We start from the raw sequence: 27,930 nt of genomic DNA on the forward strand, positions 1-27,930 counted from the left end.
TAAAAAGTGAAGATTTCACACAGAAATCCCTGGACTGCATTAAGGAACATGTGAAGACCGAGCTGTGCCTGCTCCTGTTGGAGGCGAGGGCAGGGCTGAGGCCATCAGCCTGAGCCCACAGGCTGCATGCCCGTCTGCCAGCATTGTCTGCCAAAGCCTGCTGAGTTCAAGTTTCCACCCAGAAACAGCCCGCAGAAGCTGCCGGATTTCTGCTCCTATCAAAGTTTCTCTAGAGAGGAGGGCTCCCCAGCCTCCTCACTCAGCCCCTCCTGGAAACCTCTCAGCTGAGTGACAGACCCCTGTCCACAGGCTTCCCAGTAAAGGCTACCCTGCCAAAACTGGAGCCTGAGGTTGAGCGAGATGGCCTCCTTGTTCTTGTTTATTTCTGTTCTTCAGTCCACACTGGAGGCCCTTCCGTTGCCCATAAACTCACCGCAACCGTCCCTCCTCAGGGATTCGAGGGTCACAGTCTGCCACCACCCGCTGGCCCAGATGCATGAAGGGGTCATCATTTAATGGCCATTCGGTGCCAGTCCGGCTTCTCCAGAAGAGCAGAAGGTGGGGTAGGGCAGAGCTACCTCCTGGTTTCAGGATAGGCAGCTCTGAACAGAATTTGCAAACTGACAGCCGCAGTCTCCACTGCCATTTCTCGATAAGCATATACACTCCTATGGCTGCCATGCAGACTAGAGGGAAAGCAATTACTGTGGCTGACTACTAGAATACGGATAAATTCATTATGAATCTCAAAGCCATCTGGGTGGCTCAGATGTGGCAAATACACCCCAGAAAAATTTTCTCTGATGTGGGATAAGGGTGGCCTGAGTAAAGGCCAAATCCTTTCTCACGCTCAGAGCAGCAGGATGTCCAGGTCCCATGGTGCACGAGGGAAGCAGGAGAGAGGAGAAACCCCTGCCTGGCTCACCCTCGCTCTGGGCCCTGCTCTCATCTATCTCCCTCTCCTGGGCCTCTCTCTCTCCCCTCTCTCCATGAGGGCATGAATTGGCTCGTGTTCTCCCCATCTTTGTCACAGCATGGGTAGTTAAGTTGCTGCTGCTGCTGCTAAGTCGCTTCAGTCGTGTCAGACTCTGTGCGACCCCATAGACGGCAGCCCACCAGGCTCCCCTGTCCCTGGGATTCTCCAGGTAAGAACAGTGGAGTGGGTTGCCATTTCCTTCTCCAATGCATGAAAGTGAAAAGTGAAAGTCAAGTCGCTCAGTCATGTCCGACTCTTGGCGACCCCATGGACTGCAGCCCACCAGGCTCCTCTGCCCATGGGATTTCCCAGGCAAGAGTGCTGGAGTGGGTTGCCACTGCCTTCTCCAAGTTAAGTTGGCAGGATTCCAATTTAATGGTTGAGGGTAGGCTGAGACAGAAAATTTCAGGTGATGTGTCAAATATCCAGAAATGGCACTGTGAATTACGGCTGAAACACGAGCCACGTCACATCCAGAAGGCGTTCCCGCATCCATCCCCAACAGCCAAGGTCCCCAGGATCTTGGGCTGATCATTTGGTCATCCATCCCCTTAGTTATCCTCTGCGGCACTCTCTCTGGATGCCAGGTTCTGTGCTGGTCAAGGGACATAGAAAATAGCATGGTCCCTGTCTCAAGGGAACCCAGTCTGGTGGCAGAGGCCCGTGGAATGGTCTCATATGGTTCTCTGATGCCAGGATGGAGGGGAGCTGTGCAGCATTCACCATCGTCCTAATTTATGGGAAGTCACTGAAGGAGCTTAAGCAGGAAATTACATGATCACTCATGTAATTGAGTAAATTAGCTGTCAAGAAAAAACCTCTCTGCCCACGATATTGTTCGATGGATTGTAATACAACTGGCAGGCCCCGTTCTAGCTCCCCTTTATTTATTGGAAATCTGTGGTGTGTAATGTGATAGGTTGGTCATAAAAATGTCTAATCACTACGTGTGAAATAGCCATGTCTTTCAGCTTTGTATGAAAATGGCAAACTCGGCTTAATGCTCCTGGACTCTTTTACAAGCTGATTAATTGCTGTTGTTGTTTGTTGCTGTTTAGTTGCTAAGTTGTGTCCAACTCTTCGGTGACCCATGGACTGTAGCCCACCAGGCTCCTCTGTCCATGCGACTTCCCAGGCAAGAATAACGGAGTGGGTTGTCCTTTCTTCCTGCAGGGGATCTTCCCGAGCCAGGGATCAAACCCATGTGTGCTGCGTTGGCACGTGGATTTTTTTTTTTTTTACCACTGAGATCCCTGGGAAGCCCCTGATTAATTACATATGATCCAAATGATAAGGAATAGAAGAGGCGAGAACTAAGTCTATGAGCACAGGGCCTTTCCCTTGAGTGGGAATTCTCTTCCAATGTGTTTATCAAGGCCCAGGCAAACCACATCAAGGCTCCTCTGTGAGGAGTCCTAGAGACCCCTCAGTGAGGGAGTCATCAGTTCCCTCCTAGAGAGACAGAGTTGTTACCCCGAATCTAGCCATCCTTTGTCTATTTGTTGTAAGAAGATTTCTTTATTCTAAGGGACCAGGTGAGGCCCAGAACAAACAGAATGTTCCCAAGGGCAAGCAGAGCAGTGGGAGAGGACCAGAAAGTCAAAGCTTTTACAGCAGACGGGGTCCCTGCCACACACGGGCATGAGAGCAGACGCAGGCATCAGAGGTGATTCGAGGGCAATCTGGCAGCCCCCGCGTCACCCCATGGTGACACAGCATTGGGGCTTGCTGTCAAATAGCTCCACCCACATGGCTTCACTCTGGTCTGGACTTTCTGCTGACACTACCCTTGGTTGCATTAATAGCTTGATACCATAAACTATATTAAGTCCCCTTAGCAGGCTGATCAGCAGCCATCACAGGCCACACCATTTTGGTCCCTGTGGTTAAAACCCAGAGATTTAGAGCAGCCACTATGCATTCTACTCCCCCTCCCCACATACACACACTTGCTCCCTACCTGCAGCTTCTAAGATGATGAAGATGGTATTGCAAAGACCCCAGGAGTGACCATGAGTCCACTAAGGAACATCTTTCCAGGAGATATCTCAAACTTTCTCTTTTGGGAGCAGTACCCAAGCAGGTTTGTCTTGGCAAGGTAGCAAGGTTTTAGAGAAGACTGTTGGAACAGACAAAACTGGATTTGAACTTCATCTCTGCCAGTTACAAGCTTGGATGACCTTAGGCAAGCTATGACTTCTTTGAACTGCATCTTCCTTAATAACTGAACAAAGGAAACCTACTTTGCTAGGTTATTACTGAAATCAGAAAAACATTTGTTCACAGATTCAATCAATAAGTACTTACTGAGATTCTACAATGTCCCAGGCACTGTAGTAGGCCCTGTTGAGAGCAGAACCTGCACATTAGTGGCTCCTGCTCCAGTGCATGTAGACTCTAGCACATGCAGACTGTACGTCAGGAAACAAAGGAGTAAGATAATTTCAGGTAAATACAAGTGCTGCATATACACTGAAGCAGGATGCTATGATAAGGGGGGTTATCATTAATATTTAAACTAAGGTGAGCTGGGAAGGCCTCTCTGGAACCTACCGATGAGAAACAGCCAGTCTAGGAATCCCTGAGGGAAAGGGAACAGAAAATGCAAAGACCCCGAGATGGAAACAAGCCTGCTCTGTTAAAGGGCCAGAGAAGTCAGTGCAGCCTGAAGAATACTGCAGAGTAAGAGGTGGCAGGGTTGCAGCTTCCCAGGGGTGCTAGTGGTAAAAAGCCTGCCTGCCAATGCAGGAGACATAAGAGATATGGGTTCGATTTCTGGGTCAGGAAGATCCCCTAGAGGAGGGCATGGCAATCCACTCCAGCATTCTGGCCTGGAGAACCCCCATGGAGAAGGGAACTTGGTGGCTGCCGTCCAGAGGGTCGCAAAGAGTCAGATGTGACTGAGCATGCGTGCATGCAAGAGGCAGGGTTGCAGAGGTAAGCAAGGGTCAGAACACATGGGGACCTAAAGGCCATGGCACCGAGTTGGGGTCTTATTTTACATGTGACAGCAGGATGTTTGAGGTGGAGCTGGGAATCATCTGGCTCAGACTTAGAAGGGCAGGGAGGGAAAACCCTGGAGGCAAAAGATGCTGGGGGCTAGGACCAGGTAGAGAGAAACAGATTCAGGAGGTACTTTGGAAGGAGAGCCAGCAGGGTGTGTGGGTGACCGGAAGAGGGCCACAAGGGAAAGAAGGGGTCGAAGGGGACCCCTGCTTTGGGACTGTGACAACCAGACAGATCAGAGTGCCATTCACTGGGTTGTAAAGGCTGGCAGAGAGGCAGTTCCCATTTTGGACTCACTGTGGCTGAAACAGCCCAGCAGAAAGGGCAGGAACAGAAGAGAATCGTGTGTTTGCAGTGAGTAGAGAAACTGAGCTGGAAGTAAATTCGGGAGTCATCATCATCTTGGTGGTATTTCAAGTCCCAGGCTTGTCTGAGCTTACCTAGGGAGCCCTGCATGCAATAAAGGCAATAATAATAATGATCATAAATAATGAATACAGCTAGGTGGCAGACCCCAAACCCCACATCTATTGATACTTGATTTTTCACTGACAACTGCATCTGCTTTGAACAAAAGACTCAGAACTGCAGAGCTCTGCACTCTGCCCCTCACCCCAGTACGAGGGTGTGAGGACCTCACCTGCTGAATTCCTCACCCCTCAGCCCAGCCAATCCCCCACCCAGAGAATTGGCCAAAGTGACTCATTTGTTGCTCAGATTACAAAAGGGACCTACCTGCCTAGACCCAGGGGCATGCACGCAGTAACAGCCAGAAAGCAGCGGCATTATAAATAAGTGATGGGCTCCTTGTTAGGCCCCGAGCTGTAATCATTACCCAGCTCCATTCATTCCCTGAGTTGCAGCTGGTTTAAAAGGTCGTTATTTGAAATGGTTTTAGTAACCAGGTATTTCCAAGGCCTCCCTCTGGCCCATGTTTTTTCTAATCTCTGCTACATTATTAAACTGAGGCCCTCCTCACCATGTGGAACCCATGGTAAAGGGTCACAGGCCACCCATCCCAGGGCAACAGTGGGTCTGAGCTGTAAGAGAGGCAGTGGCCTGCCTGGTATATGGACTGCAGACAGCTACGAGGAGGAGGTGGGGAAGAGTGACTTCAGGGGCCCCGCTCAGCCCCTCTTGTATCATAATAAACACAGCAAGTTAACTTCCGTAAAATCAGTGGAAAACAGGGAGACACGGCTAAGAGGAAGCTGAGACTTACTAAGTACTTACTCTGTACTGGAAACTTAGTGATTCTCAACTCATTCAGTCCTCACAACAGTCTGTGAGGCCCATATCCATGCCTTCATCTTGTTGATAAGGCTCCTGAGACCAGCTCTGTGTATGGCTGGGGTTTTCTGGGGCACAATGCAGCTGATGTCAGGCTGTCTGGGGCAGCATTAAGTGCTGCCAATCTCTGCCAAGATCTGGAATCCAGTGGGACTCAACATTTTTGTGACCTGGGTCCCTGTGCCAAGGGGTCAGTGCCTTTCTGGGCAGGCAGCCCCTTCTGAATACGCCTCAAGTGACCCAAGGGACCACTTCTGATTGTAAGCCAGGCTACTGCCTGCTTTGCTCTGCCAATTGGGACCACCCTGAAGGGATGCACTCAAAGTGGGCAGGATGCTCTCTGAACACCCCCAACCCCACCCCTGCCAACTCTGCCCTGGGTATCTTCCTTGCACAGATCAGATGCCCACAGACTCTGGACATCAGGTCTGCAGGTGAATAAAGTCACTGTGTCTCTCTCTGGACTGTTGGCTCTTCTTAGGCAGGCCAGAGCCGCCCTCCTCTCTCACTTATTCCATACAGCCCAGCTTACTTTCTCAACATCTTCTGCAACTGGCCCCAACATGCCAGGGATCCAGGAGCAAACCTGGGCATTGGAAACTCTCTTTAATGACCTTATCTGATCTGCCTGCCTTACCTACTCTTTCTATTCGCTCTGTCAAATGCATGGACCTGATGTCCACAGAACTGTGACAACTCAAGGAGCCTCGTGGACTTGTGCCTACAAGGCAATCAGAATGCTTGCCCAAGGTCTACCGTGTTGTCCCTGCACCTGTTTGCCAGTTGTCTTTGTGATTATAAATATTTAATTTATTCAAATATTAATAGACCTATGAAGTATAAAAGAATCCACCTGCCCATGTAGGAGATGCAGGTTCAATCCCTGGGTTGGGAAGATCCCCTGGAGAAGGAAATGGCAACCCACTCCAGTATTCTTGCCTGGAGAATTCCATGGACAGAGGAACCTGGCAGGCTACAGTCCATGGAGTCGCAAACAGTTGGACACAACTGAGCAACTAAGCATGAGCACGATGAAGTATAACTGTGAAGAAGAACTGTTGCCTCTAAAGCACTAAGTTGAATGCTTTAGGTTAAGACACAACACGCTGCTAAAAAAAAAAAAAAAAAAAAAAAAGTTCACTTTTTGGACAGGGTAAAACAAAGCTACAAGATCAGAAACAAAATTTGCAGGCAACATGCTTCCGGCTCTTAAAGACATTATTCCATTACAGGAAGCTGGACAGCGGACACTGTAGATGATGTGTCCTAGATGGTCAGAGTGGAATGGTCTCTGAGCACTCAGCCAACCTCAGTGACTCGTTCAAGGTCAGGACAGGCTTAACCAGCCCGGGTCCATTCAAGGGCTTTTCCTAGAAATGCAGGAACAGAACTCTTGCTATTACTCCCCTCTGAGTTCATCCTGGAAAGCTACGGTCCCAGCAGCTGCCTGCAGCCATCTTGGTGAAGTTGTTCCAAGAGTCTGTGAGAATAGTATCAGTCCAGTGGAAGTGGCTAAAGAGGGGAGAGAAGCCAGGTCCATGGTGCTAACTGACCTTCCTGGTCCATTGAGAAAGTCAGTAAATTTATCATTCATTTAAGCCAGGTTGGGCTGGGCTCTCAATCACCTGCCTAGCTTTTTCTCTTTGACAACATCCATCTAGTTCTGCTTTCTAGACCTCCCCTTCCCCTTCTTCTCCATCATTAAACCTCTATATAACACGGATCACGAAGAGTCAGACACGACTGAGCGACTTCACTTTCACTTTTCACTTTCATGCATTGGAGAAGGAAATGGCAATCCACTCCAGCGTTCTTGCCTGGATAATCCCAGGGATGGGGGAGCCTGGTGGGCTGCCATCTATGGGGTCCTACAGAGTTGGACACGGCTGAAGCGACTTAGCAGCAGCAGCAGCAGCAGTCCTTCCAACAACCCTGTAAAGTGAGTACCAATGTGAGGAAACCCAGGCACATGGTGTTAAATGACTCCCTCAAGGCTATGCAACTTGTAAGAGGCAAGATCCGAACCCACCTAATCATCCCTCCAGTGAGAGTTCCTTAAACGCTGGAGGCCCATGGCCTCCGTTGCACCAAGTGGCCACCCAGTGGCACGTGACGGCTGAGGGCACAGCGTGACAGCAGACCCGTCTGTAGATTCCTTATTTTCCCGTCAGGAGGTCTAACACAAACGTCTGTTATCGAACAAGCCATAGGTACATCACACCCAATGTTTAGCAGTCCATTTTCCTTACTACCCGGTAAACAACTTAAAGCCAGGGACATACCTTATTCCCCAGAACCTGACATACAGTATGTGCTCAATAAACGTCTAGTGAACTAAACTGTGCAAGTCAGGCCTATCCTGGGTATTTCACTTTCCAAGTCCTGCACCCCACCTTCTCTTTCAAGGACGAAGTCTCCGTGGGCTTTGCCTGGTGTGTCTGGAGATAAAATCGCCCCTGCCCTGGGCGCCAGCGCTGTGCTCTCCCCATGTCCTCTACATCCATTTCCCTTCCTGGCACAACACAGAATCTCTGCATTCCTCGTGACCTGCATCACACATTACAGCTGCCACACTCAGGAGGCAGTTTCCTTTCACCAAAATACTCTGCCCATAAGGAGGGAGACACCCCTCAGTGCCACGGCTGCCTTTGCACAGGGCCTGAGGGTCCAAACAGCTGAGTTTCACATGCGGGTGATTAATTGATGAAAAATGGTCAGAGTCTACACTAAGTTATGCTTTTTAAGTTAAAATAGAAGTCTTTGTTAAAACAGCCAAACCGGAGATCCTAATAGCATTAATCATGTCCACATTTAAAAATCTGATACATAATTTAAGAACAAGAGCCAAAGAAAGATAAGCACTTAAGTACAATTTAGTATCTTTTCATTAAACCTTAACTCATCAATCAACGACTCGTCAAACCCTAGTCTTCTCCCTGGCTAAAGCAGAATCCCTCCTTCAAATCTCCCTGAATTTCACATTTAGAGACAGTTTTTACTTAATGTCCTCAGGGTACACCCTTTGCTGGTTCTGATTCTCCCCCAAGGCCCCCAGCTCCATTTCCACTGCAGGCTAAAGGGACCACTGGGGACAGAGCCCATAGGAAGGGGCCTCCAACACATGATTCCCATAGTATTTCCCTCAGAAGCCCTGGGAGACCAACCTCCTCTCCATTCAACCCCTAACCCCACCCCATCACTCTTAGCCCAGAACCCAATGAGAAGCAACACAATACAATGCTCCCCAAAGGAGCAGTCCCCTTTGGTCACCTATTTCCTCTGTATTACCTGTTAAATGATTTCATTCATCCCTTCATGTGAGTGACTCACCACCTTTGGCTTCTACGAAGTTTAAGTCAAAATCTTGAACTCAGTCTCAAGCTTGAGATTAACTACCAGGGAATCAGGGCAAAGGAAGATAGGACTCTCCATCACCATCACCAAGTCAAACCTTAAAGTCCAATCTTAAACTAATTAAGCATCTTTTCCCCTCAAGACTCCTCTCCATCACACTTCCCACCACCAGGCTTGAAGCAGAGTCATGTCATGTCTGTCTTCTTACCTCTGATATTTAGTCAGTTTCTGAGGCCTATCATTTCCTCCTTCCCAAGACAGATAACACCACTCACCTGCCTGCTCCTCCCAGCCCACGCCCTCGGGCTGCTCCATTGGAGTTCCTGCAGCAGCTTCCTACCTGGCCCTGCCCAGCTCCTGCTCACTCTATCTGGTACTTCCTGGTTAATTTCACAGAGCCCTTCTTCCTGGTTAATTTCACAGAGCCCCACTGGGGTCCCACTATTCTCTGTACCCACCACTATCCAAGGCTGTCTCTGTTATCTGAGCAGAGGAGTGTTGGGTTAAATGTAGGTAGAAAATGAGAGGGAGCATAAGATCCTCTCCTGCCAAAATACATACATACATATATGACTTGGATAAATGTATACATGTGGTGTTTTCCAAAAATCTCTGTCCAGACAGAACCAACTATAATTGGAATAAAGGTATATAAGGCTAATGAAGGAATGTGCCCCACAAAGGAGACTGGTTGCACCTAGAGAATAAAAAGAAACTTCTAAGAGATGATTAAGCCATGGCTCTGCCAGCACTGCCCCCACCCCAGTCCACGTTCTGGTCACACATTCTCAATGGAAAGGATCAGCCCCCAGGTTATCCATCAGGGCTGGTGCTCCTAACCCTAGGCTGGCCTGTGTAACTCAGATTCCTGCCTACCAAAGCCTTTTGATGCTAGTTTTCTGCCCTTCTGGAGCTGCCTGAAGGAGAAGGTATACTGGTCAGAGGGCTTTTGTATCCATTTCCCTTGGCGGTTCTGCTCCCATAATGAACACACCAGGCTGGGTCCGCATGAGTCTCTGGGAGCCTGAAGAACATCCACATGCTGATGAAAATAAATTTCCACACCTGTAGCACTAAGATGGTGGTGGCGAAGGGCCAGGTAAATGTTGCCCTATGAGGTCCTAGCTGAATACCTTGCCAGCTGCCCAGGGATCCTTCTTGGTCCTAGAAACTTGAACTCAAACAGCATGGGCTGTGAAGTGAATAGACCAGACCCCACTTTCACCTCATTTCTATCCTCATCCCTATCCCTATAGTGGCCAACCCCTCAAGACACCTGACCAGATGACTCTAGGACCTGAGAAACCTCGCCAAGGCTGAACCTTCAGGCTTGGCATCAGGCGCTGGGCAAGAGGAAAACTGGCAGTGCTCCTAAGTCCTAGGCCCTCTCCAGCCCAGGCCTGAGAAGTACGAAGTCCCACTTGGTCCAGGCTACAGCAATCAATATTCCTTGTTGCTGTCGTTCAGTAATGAAATCATGTCCAACTCTTTGTGACCCCATGGACTGTGCCACACCAGGCTCCTCTGTCCTCCACTAGCTCCCAGAGTTTGCTCAAATTCATGTCCATTGAGTCTGTGATGCTATCTAACCATCTCATCTTCTGCCACACCCTTCTCCTTTTGCTTTCAATCCTTCCCAGCATCAGGGTCTTTTCTAATGAGTTGGCTCTTCATATCAGGTGGCCAAAGGATTGGAGCTTCAGCTTCAGCATCAGTCCTTCCCATATTCAGAGTTGATTTCCTTTAGGACTAACTGTTTGATCTCCTTGCAGTCCACAAGGGACTCTCAAGAGTCTTCTCCAGCACCACAATTCGAAAGCATCAATTATTTAGCACTCAGCCTTCTTTATGGTTCAACTCTCACATCCATACATGACTACTGGAAAAACTATACCTTTGACTATACCAACCTTTGTCGGCAAAGTGATATCTTTGCTTTTTAATACACTGTCTAGGTTTGTCATAGCTTTTCTTCCAAGGAGCAAGTGTCTTTTAATTTCATGGCTGCAGTCACCATCTGCAGAGATTTTGGAGCCCAAGAGAATAAGTTTGTCACTGTTTCCACTGTGATTTTCCCTACTTTCTTCAATTTAAGCTTGAATTTTGCAGTAAGGGGTTGGTGATCTGAACCACAGTCAGTTCCAGGTCTTGTTTTTGCTGACTGGATGGAGCTTCTCCATCTTCAGCTGCAAAGAATATAATCAATCTGATTTCGGTATTGACCATTTGACAGTTCTTGGGTGATGCTTTTTGACACAGCCAATTGCATTCAAAATTTTAAGTTTTGAAAGTTAAATCTCTAACCATGCCATTCACACTTGATATCTAGAAAGAGGGAAGGAAAAAGAAGGGAGACAGAGGCATTCTCCAGCTGCTAGTCCCCTCTGTCCCAGTCTCTACTCCCTGTCTGGGCTGGTCTTGCCTGGGTATCAGGCATGAAGACAGGGACCAGTGGCCTCTGCTTGTTCTCCACTTGGGCATGGGGCTGCCCTTGGTTCTGCCATGGCTCAGAGTGAGCCCCACTAATCAATGGGGTTCCTTATTCTAACAGGTCCTAGTGGGAAATCTCCCACCTGTTCTTACCTTACCCTTCCTCTATGCACATTATATTGACTCATGTGAAATTGCCAATATTCAGTTATTTTGACCTTTCAAAATGGTAATTTCATATTATTCAACCCAATATAAACAGGGATGAATATAGACTCTAATTACCCCCTTTTTACTCAAGAGGTAACATATTAAGCACAGTGTTTTGCATCTTGTTGTCTGAGTTAATGTATCTTGGCAATCTTTCCAACTGAGGTCATCATCAGCTTCCATTCTCTTAACACCTGCAGAGCGTTCTTCTATTATGTGGATGTTCCATCAGTTATCCAGCCAGTCCCATCATGATGCATGCTTGAGTTGTTTCCAATCTTTTGCTATTATAAACAACAGAGCAAAGAATGATCTTGAACATCATTGTGCACAAGTATATCTATACAATAAATTCCTAGAAATGGAATTTCCAGAAATTCCTCAAAGTGGAATATCACTGTATGAACATCAGGGTCAGTGGGTGTATGTATTCGTAAACTGACAGATATTGCCAAAAGGCCCTTATTAAAGATATGCTAACTTACACTCACTGTCTTCCCAGGTGGCTCAGTGGTAAAGAATCTGCCTGCCAATGCAGGAAATGTAAATTCAATCCCTGGGTCGGGAAGATCTCCTGGATAAGGAAATGGCAAACTACTCAACTATTCTTGAAAATATATTCTTGAAAATTCTTGAAAATTCCTGAAAAACCCCATGGACAGAGGAGCATGGCGGGCCATAGTCCACGGGGTTGCAAAGTGTCAGACATGACTGAGCAACTGAGCAAAAAAAAAAAAAAGGAAAAGACAACCTACACTCCCACAAGTGAGAAACGAGCAGTCCCACATCAGTGATCCCTAACATTTTCCTTTGAAGTGCAGGTTGTGACTCATTACTGGGTCATGAAGTCAGCTTCATGGGCTGCAGTCAGTATTTTTTAATGAAATAGAAGAGTATAGTTTATTATAGAATCAAGAAGAGTAAAACAGAAAATACCACATTGAAGTACATGTAGAATGGTAAGTACTGTTTGGGGAACTTTTGTTTCAGAGATGATACAGATAAATATGGATACAGAAATAGATACAGACACCCACACAACTAGCACACTCTGTCTCTCTCTCATACACACACACACATACACATACATACATAATTTGCGAAACAAAGTCTAGACAGGTCTTTTTAAGTACAGGTCATGGTCAAAGAAATAGGAAAGTCTTAGATCTTGAATCTTTTCAGGAATTCAAGGAAAACTGTAGAAACTCTTCCCAGAAAATGAAACTATACACATCTTACACCTCTGACCTCCCGGAGGCCCATGCAGGGACCCCAGGTCTGGAGGCCTGGACAATAACTGTGGGTTACTCAAGGACAGCCTGGTGGGTCCTGCACCCCTGGGCAGCCCCACTGACAGTGAGGTGTTCTGAAAACACATGCTGCCCTGAAGAAATTAACAAACCACTGACACAGCCGCTCCATGTGCCTTCCACTGCTCCCTCTCTTTCTCAGCCATGGGGACACTATCCTCGACCTGCTGCTTTGGGTCTTATGAAAAGAGTGGGAAAAGGTTTCAGAGACAGAGAATAACAATTTCTCTCCTTTGAGTTCACTCATTTCTTTTTCACTCTGAGCTTGTGGCTCTGGACAGAAACAGAACCATGAGAGGAAGGGGTGGGTGGGGAGGAGGAGGAGAAGGTAAGAGGACAAATTAGAAGGATAAAGGCAGTCAGTGGGGCCCTGAGACAAGGTTTAGAAAAGGCCAGGGAAACAAGGCGGGTGGCAGGGACTTTCCAGGATAGGAGCATGTGTGCACAGGTCTCTGAACAACCTGAGGAAAGGTGAAAAGCAAGGGCTCAGGGAAGAAAATAGCCAGCCTGACAGCTGGGGACGGGGGCCCGGGTCATTGCTAGCCCTCTCCTGCCCCAAGGATTGCCCAGCCGGGTCCAGAACCCACTGATCAGGGGATTTAAAAGAGAGGGTGAAGGAGCCTCACACAGAAGCGTCTAGCTGCAGCAGGACTCGGAAGAGGGCCAGATGGAGGCAAATAGACACAAAAAGGCCCAGCGCCAGGGTGCGAGGTCACAGCTGAGCCATCTTCTCTGCTGTTCTCGAGAAAACAGAGGACAGGATGCACCACTTTCCTGCATCATCTCTCCAGTGAGGCAGTCTTCATCCTGTCCCCACAGAGATGCTGTGACCTCCTGCAGTACTATTCCTGAGCCCCGCTTCCCACCACCTGCCTCCCCAGTGAAAGCTGACGCATGACTGGAGAAGGGCAGGCAACAGAGATGCCCACTCCCATCACCTGTTTTCCCTCCCAGAGGATGCAGTCTGGACACAATAGGGTGTCAACACAGCAGGACTGTCTCTCCGGATCTCTGCCTTAAATATTGCAAAGGATGCCACACCTGTTGTATTTCCAGGCTCCAAGGTGAAAGAGCAAATTCCAAACGTGGATTTTCTATCCCCAGGCTCGCTCCCGGAGCCTGGCAATAGCAGCTACTATTCCCTGGAACCAAGGATAGTAAAAGACTCTTAAGTCTTTAAAAACTCAACACAAATATTGATTCTCCCTTTACCTAATTTCTTCCTTCTTTTGTTCCTGGTAGAGCTTGCTGCCACTTAAGAGCATTGGGCTTAAAAGATGAGCACGCATGAGGTTATTGATTTCCTCCTAAGAACTTGCCTGCTCTTGAAGTGAGCTCGCATCAGGCAGGTGGGGGTCCAGGTTACGGCTCGGTGGCCAGCCTCCACAGGTGGGGGCATGCCGGCCAGATGCCGGAGGGGCCCCTCCACACTCACTTTGTTCCTGTCAAACTAGAACGCTTCCTTAGAAGAGTAAAATACAATTCGAAAAGTTTGAGTTGATGACTGTAAAAATTAGTGGATAATAAAAAGTAGTCTCCTACACAAGAAAGATGTGACTTAAAGCTGTATATTCATTTGTACCATAACTTGTACACAAGGATACAGATGGTTGTGTACATAATGATGCAAGACAGGCCAGTGGAGGTCAACAGACCGACTTGGAGGAGCAGCAAAAGGCATATCTCGCTGGGCTTTGAGGACAGGGTAGCCAGGGACAGTTTAGAGGAACATCTTATTACTTCCAGAAACCTGCCAGTTAGCTTGGAGACTGGAGTGGCTGAACAGAGGGCTTCTGTACACACAGGCAGGGTGGGAGATGAGGAAGACGGGGTAGAGTGCTCAGGGGGCACAAAGCCTTGAACGCCAGGTCCACCAGGTCAGGGGAGTCTGGTGTCCACTCCATCTGCTGTCCAGGGACTCCTGGACAGGGAGTGGTTCTCAGAGCCTCACTACCAAAAGGAAGGAAAACAGCACCCCCAAATTTACTGTGGCCTTTGAGTCCAGGTGACTCTCTCGGGTATGGCCTATGAAGCCCCCTGTGTGACCCACCCTGAGCCCCACCAGGGACAGGCTCTACTCTGCTGCATATGCAGCCAGCGCCAGCCATGAGTCCCTCTGTCTCCAGGAAAAGGAGCAGGAGGGCCACCACCTGTGGACAGGTCGAAGGACTCAACAAGAGGGATGTCCTGTTCCCAGGACCCTAAGGAAGCCTTCCGTTTCCTGCTCTGCAAGCCAGCAGCATGTCCAGCTGGCCCTCCAGCCGCCCCCTGAGCAAGGCTAGTGCTTTCAGGCCAGTGGGCCTTTCTGGTTGCTGCTTGTTGGAAGCACTTTAATTAGTGCTCTATTGTAACTGATGATATGTTTTAATTGGTGTTTTGAGTTAATAAAAGTTTTATTCTAATTTGGCTGTCTTCTTTTTTTAAGTTCACAAGATTTGAACAAAAGAAAGAATAAGACCTTGTCCAAATAATAATAATAATAATAATAAATCTAAAACCAGCATCCCCAGGTGAAGAACTGCGGTTACGAGCAGTTTAAGTCTTTAAGGGATCCAGGGACACAGACTGAGAATATGCATGGAGTACACACCTCTGACCTCTTTGGGCCCAACTTAAACCGTTCCCCCCTGCTGCCCTCCACCTCCAATCCTGCACCAAGTCCTCCTTCCCCAGAGGGCTGGGTGCCTCTCCCAGACATCAGCCCCATGCTAGATGCCCAGGCGGCTTTGCCCATGAGCCCCAACACCCTCTGCATTAGACCACATGCTCCCAGCAGGCAGGGAACGCCCAGGGCAAGGCCATGATTCCTTGCTCTTCACAGCATCTCACCCTCACCCAGGCTGCTCGGGAGAATCTGCGAAGCTGAGAATTGACTCTGCAGCCAGTGAGGCCACTATGGACACTCCCTATGGAGCAGAGCCCCTCACCCGGGATGCGCTGAGAGGCTGCCAAGTTCTTATTTCTTCACTCCTCCAAAATGAATGCCCAGGTCAGACACCAGGCAGAAGCCCAGGGACTATATTACACTTGAGCTATTCTTTCAGCCCAACAGTGGCTGAGCACATCTTTCCTACCTCTTGCGGGATCGGTTTCTCCTCCTATCTCCCTCTACCCCCCATCCCTTCCCTGCCTCTTTCACACACCTTCTTTCCAGGGCAGTTTCCTTTTTTGGAAGCTGCCATGGCTTTCCTTACTCTGAAATCTCCTTGCCTCTTCTAGCTGGTATTACAAATTCTCTAATTGTAGTTACTGAAACTCTCAGGTCTACATCCTAAGGCTCACTGTCTGCAATCGCCTTCTTATCCCCCTCGTGGGGGTTCCTCCCCACCGTGCCAGAAAACAAGCTTGTCAAAGTCTGCTTTTCTATCCATGCCCTTGGCCAATCATCTTGGCCGCATCCCATGCACTCTACTTGACTGCGTACTCCTTAAATGCCCTGGCCCTTGACAACTCCAGAATGACACTACCATCCTTCTATTCCATCTGTTTCTTTTTCCTGGTCCTAGGGATTCTCTCTGCTCCTGGGACCCCAGTAAGTCCTGGATATATTTTCTTTCCCCGCCCCAGCCCCATTCCCCTTCCTTTAAACCCCACAATTTCAACACCTGCAAACTTGGCCCACCCCTTCTCATGGCATTCAAGTCACTGATTCCCTCCACGCCCTCTCCGACTCATCCTGTGCATAGCCAGGGAAGTTCTTCTTGGGGAAACACAGAAAGGGAAAAAAAAACACATGGAACACACACATGCACACTGGGCAGTGAGCCCTTTTCACTTATTCACTTATTTCACTTAATCTGGGGATGAGCTGGGGTGCTTGGGGGTGCAATGACTGGGGGAGGATCTATAGTTTCCCTTTTCAGAAAGCATTAAGTGAGCTTGCTTCTTATACTAAGGCGAATTTGAAAAGTCCATATAGTCAAAACCGCCCTTGAGAGTCCCTGAGGAAGGCACCACGCTGGACACCGCCACATCCTCTTTTCTGGGAACAGATGGCCCTTCCTTTGGCTGGGTACCAGAAGAAGCAGTTGGTGTATACTTAGGTGCCAGAGAACACGAAAACCACGCATCTTTAACATCGGAGTCTTTAACGAGGGTGTGGCTTCCAGAGTGGGAGGCTTGAGCGAGGGAAGTTCATTTAGGGGTCAGCAGAGCCCTGTGCCCCTTCTGCTCATGTGTGTGGGTCTCTACCCCTTCTCTTTTTGTTAGTCTTGTCACTTAAACGTGCCTATGATGTAACTCTGCATTTTCAACAGCTGTAACTGTTAAAAATAATCCATTCTTCAGAGTTTATCAAAGGGGAAAAAAAAGGCAGTATTAAAAGAAGCTAAATACATGATATACTTTGCTGTACACCTGAAACTAACACATTGTAAATCAACTATACTCCAATATAAAATAAAACAAAACAAATACATGATATACTTATTCCCAGTTTCATAAAACAGGTGAATGCTTAAATACTATAGTCACTTGATAGGCTGTTACAAAGCCATTGAAAATTGACAATTATAGAGATTATGTAAAGCAAAGAAAATTTACAGTAAATCCACATGCATCTGGACACAGATTGGAGACACCAGAAAAATGTACTTACTGATTTTGTAAAGCACTATTTCAAAAAAGGGAAAGTTTGCAAATAAATGCTTATTAATTGAATGAATGATTACATTTGGGGAGCAGAAAGGTACAGCTGGCAGGCTCCAGAAGACCAAAGTCAGTGTCTTGAGGGCCAGAGGAAGATGCTTTAAAAGCATCTAGCAGAATACTCAGGGGGGCTGTTTCCCCCAGGGCATTGGGGGTGTCAGGTTTCACAGAGCAACACCCTTGGATGGGCCCTCTAGAGACTGCAAGTCTGGGACCACTGGATCAGATCAGGGCCCAGACCTGCATACCTTGACCAGCGTGGCCTAGAATGGGCTGGACACCTCCTTCCCTCCAAGTTCACTCCCCGCAGGAAGACTGGGCAGAGAAGGCTGGTCCAAGGCCAGTTCCCTCAAGCCTCCTCGTTGCCACCACCCAGGGCTGCACTAGAGAATTTTTACTGCTGATTAGCGACCATCATTTGATGAGGTATATAGAGAGGGGCAACTAGGAAGTGAGGGAGGAGAGAAGATATTACACCACGCATCATTGAGCAAAGCCTGAAGATACAGGGTGTTTGTCTGCCCTCAGACGTGGATGGAGAAAAGAACACCCCTCCAGATCAAAATGAGACCTCCCCCAGTTCCTCCTGCCCTTAGTCCATGGGTCCCAGCTCATGTGATCGTGCAACAGGGAGGATGAGGGGTGAGCAGCTCCCCCTTCAATGAAGATGAGTTGGAGCCCGTGCCAGGATTCCCACTCCCCTGGTGGAAAGGGTGCCAAGGACTATCATAAGTGCCTCTGAGGGACCTGTCAGGGCAAGCTGGGCTTGTAGGGACCCACTGAGGGGATGTCCTGGCCAGGGGGTGTGGCTGGCCAGCCCTGACTCTGTCACTAACTCTGTGGTCACTTCTCCTTCCTATGCTGCCTCGGTTTTCTCAGGTCAGATGTGTGGGCTCGATCAACTCCCAGGGGTCCCTTCTCAATCAAGAGTCCATCATTTCACGCTATTTCTAGCAGATGAGCTTTCCTGTGCCCTGTTCTGGAAGTGATTTGGGGGTCAAGCTACACAAGCTCCAGGCTTCCTTAATTTATGTTGGGGCTGCTCCGGGGGCTGCCAATGGGAACAGATTTAAATCATCCCTTTGCCATGCTGAGCACAAACACGCCATCCCTTTCGTGCCTAACAATGCCGGCCATCAATGAAGCTCCATATTTAGCAGATGTTCAGCAGTAATTACGTGGACATCAGACACATTCTCCTGTTTAATTACTCGGCTGCAGTGGTCCCACGTGCCACCCCAAGTGCTCACATAGACACACTCAAAGCATTGCCCTTGATTCTGACCCAGTAGGGGACCAAATACACATCTGGGAAGGTAAAAGAACAGGCTTGGGGGACCCCCAGCAAGGAAAACATGTCACCCCATCTACAGTGACACCCGGAGGTGACAACAGAGATGACAATCTTGATGGGACCAAACGCTTGCCATTGAGAGCAAGAGAAGGCGGTCAGCCTGCAGCTGTTCTGTAAAAGTTAGGTGGGGGCATGGCAAAAGTTAAGACCCCCTGGGTGGCTTCCAGGAAGCCTGCCTAAACGGTACCATCTTTCGTGAAATTATGTCACACCAGGTCAGATCCACAACTGTGGTAACTGCAGGTCGACTCATGCTACCAATATCTACAGAGTAATGCATACCCAGGATGCCAATGTGTTGCTTTCAAATGAAATAAGTACCTCTCCAGGAGCCAGGACATCTATGTTGGCTCACCTGTGCACTCTTGCCCATGGACAAGCTACACGGAGAGTCCCATGATCCACCAGGTACAGGGGAACTGATGATAGAACTTAAATACTCGGTAGCATCAGGCTCGCAGGCTCTGCTTTCGCCTCCACCGTGGGGATGTACAGGCATCACTCCTGGACAGATGCCTATGGCCGACACTGCCCTTCAGCCTGGTGCAGGGATGGACACTGCAGTCTTTGCTTCTGTTCTCCTGACTGACCCCCACCCCCCCAGTGCCTACCAGGCCCAGCATCCCTGCCCTCTGCTCAGGGACACACACCAAGCTGGCATCCATACAGAGGCAGTCACGGAGTGGATCTAGGCCAGTTCTGGCCCCAGGGCTGACATCCTCAGGTGGTCAGTGGCCAGAACATGGCCTGCTGTGGAAAGGTGACTCACATGGACCAGAATGCCTGCTCAGGGTGAGGGAGCAAGGGGGAGCTGAGGCTGTGAGGGGACAGGAGGCAGGGCTAGGCAAGCCCAGAGGAAGCAGGGAAAGGTACTGATAGAAGAAGGAGACCATATGCCAACAAGAAGCAGACAGGCCGGAAGCCTCGGCTGTGCAGCCGGCTCTCCCAGGAGGCCCATCCTCATGGAGCTCACTGCTCCCTACCCTACTGGGGCTGGCTCACTTGGCTGCTTCCCTGGTTTCCTGGCATCAGATGCCCACCACAACACCCTGCCCAGGAACCTGACCTAAAGCTACCTCTGAAAGGATACATTCCTTCTTTAGATGCATTTCATACCACAGAAATCCAGTTTCATAAAATATGCAAAAGTTGCAAGTTTCCTTTTTGTTTTTTTAACAATTTTCCACCTTGTCTAAAACAGTGCTGTCCAGCAGAAATATAATGTTGTGTATATAATTTTAAATTTCACATTAATAAAATTAAATTTTAATCATTTATGGATCCCCAATATGTGCCTACAATGCGGGAGACCCGGGTTCAATCCCTGGGTCGGGAAGATCCTCTAGAGAAGGAAATGGCAACCCACTCCAGTACTCTTGTCTGGAAAATCCCATGGACAGAAAAGCCTGGTAGGCAACAGTCCATGGGGTCGCAAAGAGTCAGACAAGACTGAGCGACTTCACTTTCACTTTAATATGTCCAAAATAGTACCACTTAACATGCAATCAATACACAAATTCTTGAGATAGTTTATTCTTTCTTTCACACAATGTATTCATAATCCAGGGTGCCTTTGACATGGACAGAACTTCTCAGGAAGGAGCCACATACCAACAGCTCAGTTGCCACAGGTGGTTAGTAGCCACCACACTGAACAAAACAAGGCTATGAGAGCAGACAAAAGTACAAAGTTAAAGAAAACTCCATGTCTTCTGGTTTAAAAGAATGTCCTTTCAGACGTACTCAGGCTCATCTGCCTCCCACCCCATCTGTGGGGTGAGGTGCAGAGAGGCTGAGCTACCCTCACTGGGGGGGCATGAGATGTGGCTATCTGCTGCGGTCCCTCTCTCACACACAAGTGCCCAGCCACCCCCCCCCCCCCACCCCTGCATGGAAGGAGCACTGCCTGGCGTTTTGTGCAGGCCCTGGGTGCCTGCCCAGGTCACTCCCACCGTGGCACAGCCCCTCTCTAGGCCTGCTCCCATCTGCTTGTCCACTGCAAACATCCATCCTTCCCCCAAAGCTGCCTAAGGACCTCCAAGTTCACAGCACCCTCCCACCACCCCACCCCAAATTTGGGGGCTGGAGCGCCAGCACTCAGTTCCATCTTTCCACAATTGCTTCCCATCTTCCTCCAGGAACCAGAAGGGCTTCCTTATTTGTATTTCTGTGTGGACCCTGGAGTCTCGTGGCTTAAGGGTGACATCTGTAGTCAGGCCACTTGACATTGGACCTGTCTCCAACCATTAGCAGCTTCGTGACCCTAAGTCACTTGGTTCCTCTTTTCCTCTATTTAGTCATCTGTAAAATGGGTATAATCCTAATTCTGCCATCTAATCAAGTCTCTTTGTGGACCCAATGCTGAACACACAAACCATTCAGAGGGTACCAGATCAGGGCTCACAATAAGAGTTATTCCAGTGGAGCAGAAACATTTCTAGGTCCTGGCTTCCTTTTTCCCTGTGCTTTGGTATATTCCCTTCTTCCTTCCCCCAGCATCATTGGTGGGAAAGCTACAGGGAAATAAAGCAGCCTCCTGATACAGAAAAAAATGTTTTAGGAGCTATTTCTACATCTCAGTCCCATCACAGTCTGTACACTCGGGTCACGGCCCCATCTGCCACCAGGAGTCATTCTGCAGCTTTAAGGTGACGTCCACTGTTTCTGCTGGAGGAAGGGCAGGCCGCTCAGAGGGCACACATGCACCCCATTTCTAGCACTTTCTAGCAGCTCCAGTGTTCTGTCTGCAGGTTCCACAAGTGAGTTTCCTCCAGTCTGACTCTGGGATCCAATGGGCACCTGGGAACTTCTTCCAGTGTGTTCAAAATCCTCTCAAGAACCCAAGGCAGCCTTCCCAGGGCAACTCCATCCACAGGGCAGCTCTCACTATGAGAGTGTCGGTCCAGAGCCTCCGGCTTCTGGGGTGCACACCCCAGTCCCTGATTTGCTGTAGGCCTTGCCTCACTCTGGGTTCCAAAACTTCCCTGGAAGATTCTGCCTTAAATCTTACATGTTACTTTATTTATAACCCACTCTATTTTAGAAGATTTAAGATGGCTTGCAAGGATTATGTAAAATACTCTAAGATATATATGTAACCAAGTAAAAAAATATGACATGTACTGCTATTTTTTTTGAAGTTACTAAACACTATGTATAACATGGCAAAAGTGTTGTTTGAATATTATGCAGGTGTGTACGTGTGTGCACACCTATGTGTCATGTGCTCATGTGTGTACAGGACAGAGACAGGTAAGCTGAACACAAAATTTAACAGATTTCCACAAGGATGGGGTGGGGATTACAACTGACTCAATTTTCTTCTTTATAGTTTTCCATGCTTTTTTTAACTTTTGTAGAGCATCTATATTTGTTTTATATTAAGAAAAAAAGCAATAGAAAATCTCTAAATAAAAATAAGTGAGAAGAAAAAAACAGGAGTAAAGACATAAACTGGAGCCCACAGTAAGGCTAAAACAACTCATGTTCTTTGGCCAAGACACCCATGAAAGCTGGATTTTCTAGCAGTAGATGGATAAAGAAAACCTGATCAGTTACATGAGTCATGGGATCCATAGGACATCAACAAAATGACTGTCAGCAAAGTCCGCTGTTCTTGCTATGCAGCCTGAAGCCAATGCCTCCCCCGGGCCCCCACAAGGACACCGAGGAATGCAACCGATGACCCCCTCATGATAAATACCACCAGGACTTTACCGGGGCTGCTCTTCCAAAGCTCCTCAGTGCAGGCTGACAGCACCTCGGCAAACTGTAGCTCAGGAAGGCAATTTCTCAAGGAGAAGAAACCAAGAGGCCAGGCTCATGGGGGGTGTCTGAGTTAGTCCAGAGGGAGATGTTAGGAGATCACGATGAGACACACATTCAGTGGCCACCTCTGGGGCTCCGTGCAGCTCAACTCAACCCCTGGGGTCATCAGGCTATCCATGCCCCCAAAAGGCTGCAGGCACCCACTTACCTAGACATTTGTTCATCTCTCACGAGTTCACTGAGCACCTACTAAGTGCTCCAACTGCATAATTCCTCTCAATAAAGCCATATCCATCACTCACATGGAGACCCAAGCCAGCCCCACCTGACATCAGCTGTGGGCTTGCAGAAAGACAAACATCATTTCTGCGCATGGGAGCCCTGGGTAAACTCCCAGGACATGAGAGGAACAGGTGCGCCTGCTTGCACAAGGAGAGAATTTCACAGCCACTGGAGGAAAGGATGCTGAGGCTGAGCACAGGTTCCGCACAAGAGCTCTGTGATGGATACAGTCCTGGTCGAGGAAAATGGGCTTTGCTAAGATGAGTTGTCATTCTTGTACGGAACCCATGTCTCATATTTTCTATGGAACTCGTGTCTTACCCTGCTTAAGCTCTGTGCAGGGCAGGGGCTCAAAACTGTCTCTTCCTCCGAAAGCCTTCCCTTTCTCTACCCGTATAAGAAGAGTTCAAGAGCACCACCAGGCCATGGTATTTCTGGCAGGGAATTTACCATCTGTGTATACCCATGGTTACCAACTTTCCACCTCAATCTCAGCCCACAGACTTCTCCTCGGAGCCCCAGATCCACACATCCAACCTCCTTCGCCACGTCCACTTGGAATTCTCACCAGTGTCTCAAAGTCAGCACATTCAAGTCTCCCAAACTCAGTTAGCTCCCCATCTTTCCCATCTCAACGAGAAGACCCACTATTCATTGATGGTAAAAACCAGAAACCTAGATGCTACCTTCGAGCACTCCCTCTCACCTACTTCCTGTCCCCAAAACATGTCTGCCATTTCCTCCTGTTTCCAGCTCCACTGTGAGAGCCTGCCCAACCTCCACATGAACTGGGAGTCCTCGGGGCACCCATGGTACCCCTACCTGGATCTTCAGACTGATCCAGGGAGGCACACAGTGCTCGAGCACACGCACCTCTCACGTGCCTCCTGGAGTTCTGCCACGTTCTTCCCTCCTGCCTCCTCCCCCAACACCACCAGCTCCCAGATAAGCGCTCACCTTTTCTCTCTTGTTCCTTTTCTCCTCTTGCTTCTGTCTCATCTTCTATTTTGCTTCTTTCACTTTTACTGCTTGCCCCTATTTCCTTCCTCTCTCTTCCTCTCCCTCTTTCTTCCTCCCCCATTTCTCCCACTCTGCATCCTGCCCCAGTTCTCCTCTCCTCCCCTTTTCAGATGTGACAATCACAGAAAATTGGAGCTGGTAGCGACCTCCCTGGCCTTCCTGACTTGATGGGTGGGGAACCTGGGGCTCAGATGGTGAAACCACATGCCCACATCCTTACAACAGCTGGCAGCAGGGCCAGCCCTGTAGAACTCGGATGTCCTGGCTCCAGCCCAGCATTCTCTGCTACTCATACTCCCTAGTCCACTGATTCTCCTGGTCCCTGCTCCTTACCCCAGGACTGTGGTCCTCTACTCAAGACAACAGGGCTGGTCACCCTCCACACAACACAAATCAACAATTAGGGTGCTCGGGTGTGTCTCTTTGTCTGTCTCTCCATATTTACTGCATACTTGGACACTTGCACCCAAGACTCCGAGGGGAGTGGCTTCACCCTCTCCATACATGACTCCATGGCTTTTCAGGCCTTCAATTCTCCTCCTGGTGAGGCGGATGCATTCTGTTACACTTGGATGCACCTACAAAAGTCCTCTTCCAAACCCCATCACTTCACCACAAAGGACAGACTACAGTACCATGATGAAGGTGTCTGAAGGAGATGTAGGGGGTGGGGGTGGGCGATCAAGTGTCTGACCCTCTGTCCTTTTCTCCTGTAGCCCCATATGGCCTTGGCACACAGGGCTGCAGAAACCCAATAATGCCTTCAGATTTAACAGAGCCATCTGCGAAAATGTGGCTTGCCAGGGTAGGACTGGCAGGGCCCACTGTGGCTGCAGATTTAGGGTTGAGGCCGACCATCAGAGGGGTGGGGCTGCCTGAAGAAGGGGACCACTGAGGCGGACAGCGGTGCAAGGCGGGGACAGCTGGATGACACGAGATGACAGTGTGCTTTCCTGGCATGGCCACTAAAAACAGGCACAAAAACACCCCTGAGGAGGGTTAAGTACAAGGCGCCAGCTCAGGATCGGGGCCGGGCATGTAATCTGAACTTGAACAGACCCTTGAAACCTTGGGGGTTTACTGGAAATCCATCCTTGGGCAGAATTTCAAAAACAGACATTGGGCCAAGAAGGCTGGTGAAGATCCAAGCTCATCCCGAGGTCCACGGACGCACATCAGCCCTCCAGAGCCTGACAAAGGACGACAGCTCAGCTCTGAGCACAGATGGAGCTACAAAAAGGTAAGCACGGTGACAATTTTATTTTCCAGACTGTCAAGATTTTCACCATTTTATGATTTTTAGCCAATGTTACTCATTAAATGTGTAACAAAGGAGAGTCCATATTTATACCTTCGTTTGTAAGGATTAACATGTAAACAAATCTCAGATGTGAAACAAAGTACCCTTTGTCAGGCAGTGAAGAGTGACCACAGTGCCCATGGGTCAAGGCACTGAGGACAATGAGCATGGTTTGGCCCTCTGAACTGGCAGTAGCCCAAAGGACAAGACTGCAAAAGCCAAGGCAGCCCATGTGTACCCAGCCATGCACACAAATGTGCAGAGTCCATTCACCAAGGAGGGGGCGCCTGTTGTCAGCAGAAGGTGACTGCAGAAGGAAGGAATTTACAAAGGAGGAGGAAAGGGACTGAAGAAGGAGGAGGGAGAGAGAGAGATAGGGAAAGAAAGGGAAGTGGAAAGAGAGAAGAGGAAATAACCAGTGTGGGGCAAGGGGACCTCAGGGGAACAAAGGGGCAGTGGGGAGAGGAAGGGGGCTGCCAGGAGGAGAAGTAGGAAGGCAGGGCACCAGGGATCCATGTAAAATGGGCTCTGAGGACTGGACAGTGGAGGAAACCCCAAAAGAGACTCTGGAAAGGACTCTCTTCAGAAACCTTAGCCATTTTTGCAAACCTATCACTGAGAAGCAGCATTAAGGAGCTATATATGTGCCCTGCTTGGTAATCTCCCTGCAGCCAGACAAGGCCTGCCCAGCCCTGGGGAGCCCAGCACTCCCAGCTCTCTTCCCTAGACCCTGGAAGGACACAGAACCAGCACTTTACGTTCCAAACACATTTGGGCCTTCAGCCAAGAGGAAACAGGGCAATGATTCAACAGAGACAAGGGGAGAAGGGCAGCTTCTGATCCAGGCCCAGGCCACGGCCCATCCTTCCACTCTGATGCAATTTCCCTCCCAGCTGCTTCTGCAGGGCTGCCCCAGGTCAGAGGACACACACACACCCCCTCCTGGCTCTACATCAACCAGCCAGAGGGTCTGCTGCAGACCTGTTCCATCCATGAGGAGACTGTCTGCGCCCCGACCTCATGCCCACAAGGAGATCAAGCCAGTCAATCCTAAAGGAAATCAATCCTAAATGTTCATCGGAAGGATTGATGCTAAAGCTGAAGCTCCAATATTTCAGCCACCTGATGCAAGAGCTGACTCACTGGAAAAGATCCTGATGCTGGAAAAGATCAAAGGTAGGAGAAGGGGACAAAGGAGGATGAGATGGTTGGATGGTATCATTGACTCAATGTACATGAGTTAGAGCAAACTCGGGGAGATGGTGAAGGACAGGGAAGTCTGGTGTGTTGCAGTCCATGGGGTCACAAAGAGTCGGACATGACTTAGTGACTGAACAATAACCACATGCCTAAATGGCAGCCATGGGAGTGCCCAGGGAACGAGGAGTGGGATGGATCATGACCCCCAACACCATCAGACAAATCAAGAATCCCAGCTGTGCAGGCCCAGCAAGGTGGGCGGCCCCTCCCTGCTTGGGCACAACTCCCTGACTCCTAAGTCAGCCCCCAGGCCCCACAGACCCTTCTCACCTCTGTGTCCAGGACACAGCCTTTCCCTGCCCTGCACTCCCCATTTCCCAGCCCTAGAGAGCACTCAGTGAAGGCAAGCCCAGAGAACTCCAAGAAGACCCCTGAAGGCCTCCCAGCCTCATTTCTCCAAGCCCCAAACCAGGGTGGTCTCGCAAGGGGTCAACGTGGAGGGTGCCCCTCTTTCAGAGAAGGTCTCAGCAGCAGGCTGGCCCCTGTGGCCCTGGACGCACCAGGGCCGGCGCTCCTCCTGTTCTCTCGGGAGCTCCACATGGCTTTGATGTGGAGCAGCCGTGACATGGCAGTAACTGGGGGGAAGGAGCTTTAAAGCTGCTGTTTTAAATGACAGTCATTGTTCCTTGGCAATTTTATGATGAAGGAAAAGAAAGAGGCCTTTTAAGCTACAATGTAGCACATTAAAGAAGCCCTAGAGGATTGGGGAAGGTGGAAGGCTCCGAGGGGAGGAAGCTCCACACTGGCATCTCGGCAGTCCCCTCCCCACTGCCCCAGAGCACAGCCACCAGGAGCAGCCTCCCAGCCAGCCGTGGAGAGCAGCCAGCAGCCAAGGCCACCCCGCTGCTGGGCATGGGCAGGTGCCAGGCCCCTTCCCAAGGCAGTGGTCCTTTTCCCCACAGAAGGGGCTCTGTGGAGCAGAGATCCAGGGGGCACATCCGTCCCCTCCCCTCCCCCTCCCCCACCCAGCAGAGGCAGCACTAACAGTCCCAACAGGAGGCCGGGGTCATGGGCCACGACCCACAGGTGTCTTTGGTGTGGTCCCGCTGGGCTGCATCTCAGGAGGGAGCTGTCCAGCTGGGGTGAATGGCTTCTGACTCCAAATCTCCCAACTCTGCCCTCAGGATACTCCTGCATCCTCCCTGTGCCACTCACCCCTTTCCAGTGATGGGGAGAGAGAGTTCTCCATCTCCAACCCCCAGATCCACCTGCTGTCCACCTCCATGTATGCTGCAAACGCTCTGCAGCCTTCTCCCTGGGCTGGCTGCCCTTAAACTTCCCACCTCCAACTCTGGCCCCATCACTTTCCAGGATTTCTCCTCCTCTCTGCGAAGCTTCCTGGTTTATTCATAGCAGCCTGTGGACTAAAGAAAATAGTCATAACTTAAAAGTTGAGAGTTGTGTTTTATTTGTTGGGAGTTTTTAGGACTCCAAGAAGGGTGGGGACGGGGGGTGGGAGGAGTCAAGATATATAGAAGTTTGCAACAAGTGGCAGGTAATCTGAACATCAAAAGATTACTGTTAATTAAGGAAAACCAGATGTCTCAAGTTAAGGAATTTAGCACTTTTCTATGAATGGGAAGATGTAAGAGTCTGCTCTCACTAACATTATTCTTTTCATATGCATTTCAGCTATCTGGGGCCAGCATCCTATGATTTGATTTTTCACATCCTTAGTTCCTCACTCACCACAGGGAGTAGCATTGGGAGTGGTTGTTGCTGT

The 27,930-nt window shown here is 49.3% G+C and overlaps 1 protein-coding gene and 1 long non-coding RNA gene across 4 annotated transcripts in view; both read right to left on the reverse strand.

The window, feature by feature from the left end:
• Window positions 1-10,182, reverse strand: part of LOC123334807 — a 38,041-nt gene extending 27,859 nt beyond the window's left edge. For all 3 annotated transcript variants that reach the window (XR_006552943.1, XR_006552946.1, XR_006552948.1), the window contains exon 1: window positions 8,835-10,182. This is a non-coding gene — a long non-coding RNA (uncharacterized LOC123334807). The remainder of the gene's footprint in view (window positions 1-8,834) is intronic.
• Window positions 1-27,930, reverse strand: part of EPHB1 (EPH receptor B1) — a 463,088-nt gene that overhangs the window by 381,021 nt on the left and 54,137 nt on the right. The window lies entirely within an intron of this gene.

This window comes from Bubalus bubalis, chromosome 1, assembly GCF_019923935.1.
Source record: "Bubalus bubalis isolate 160015118507 breed Murrah chromosome 1, NDDB_SH_1, whole genome shotgun sequence".
Classification (NCBI taxonomy): domain Eukaryota; kingdom Metazoa; phylum Chordata; class Mammalia; order Artiodactyla; family Bovidae; genus Bubalus; species Bubalus bubalis.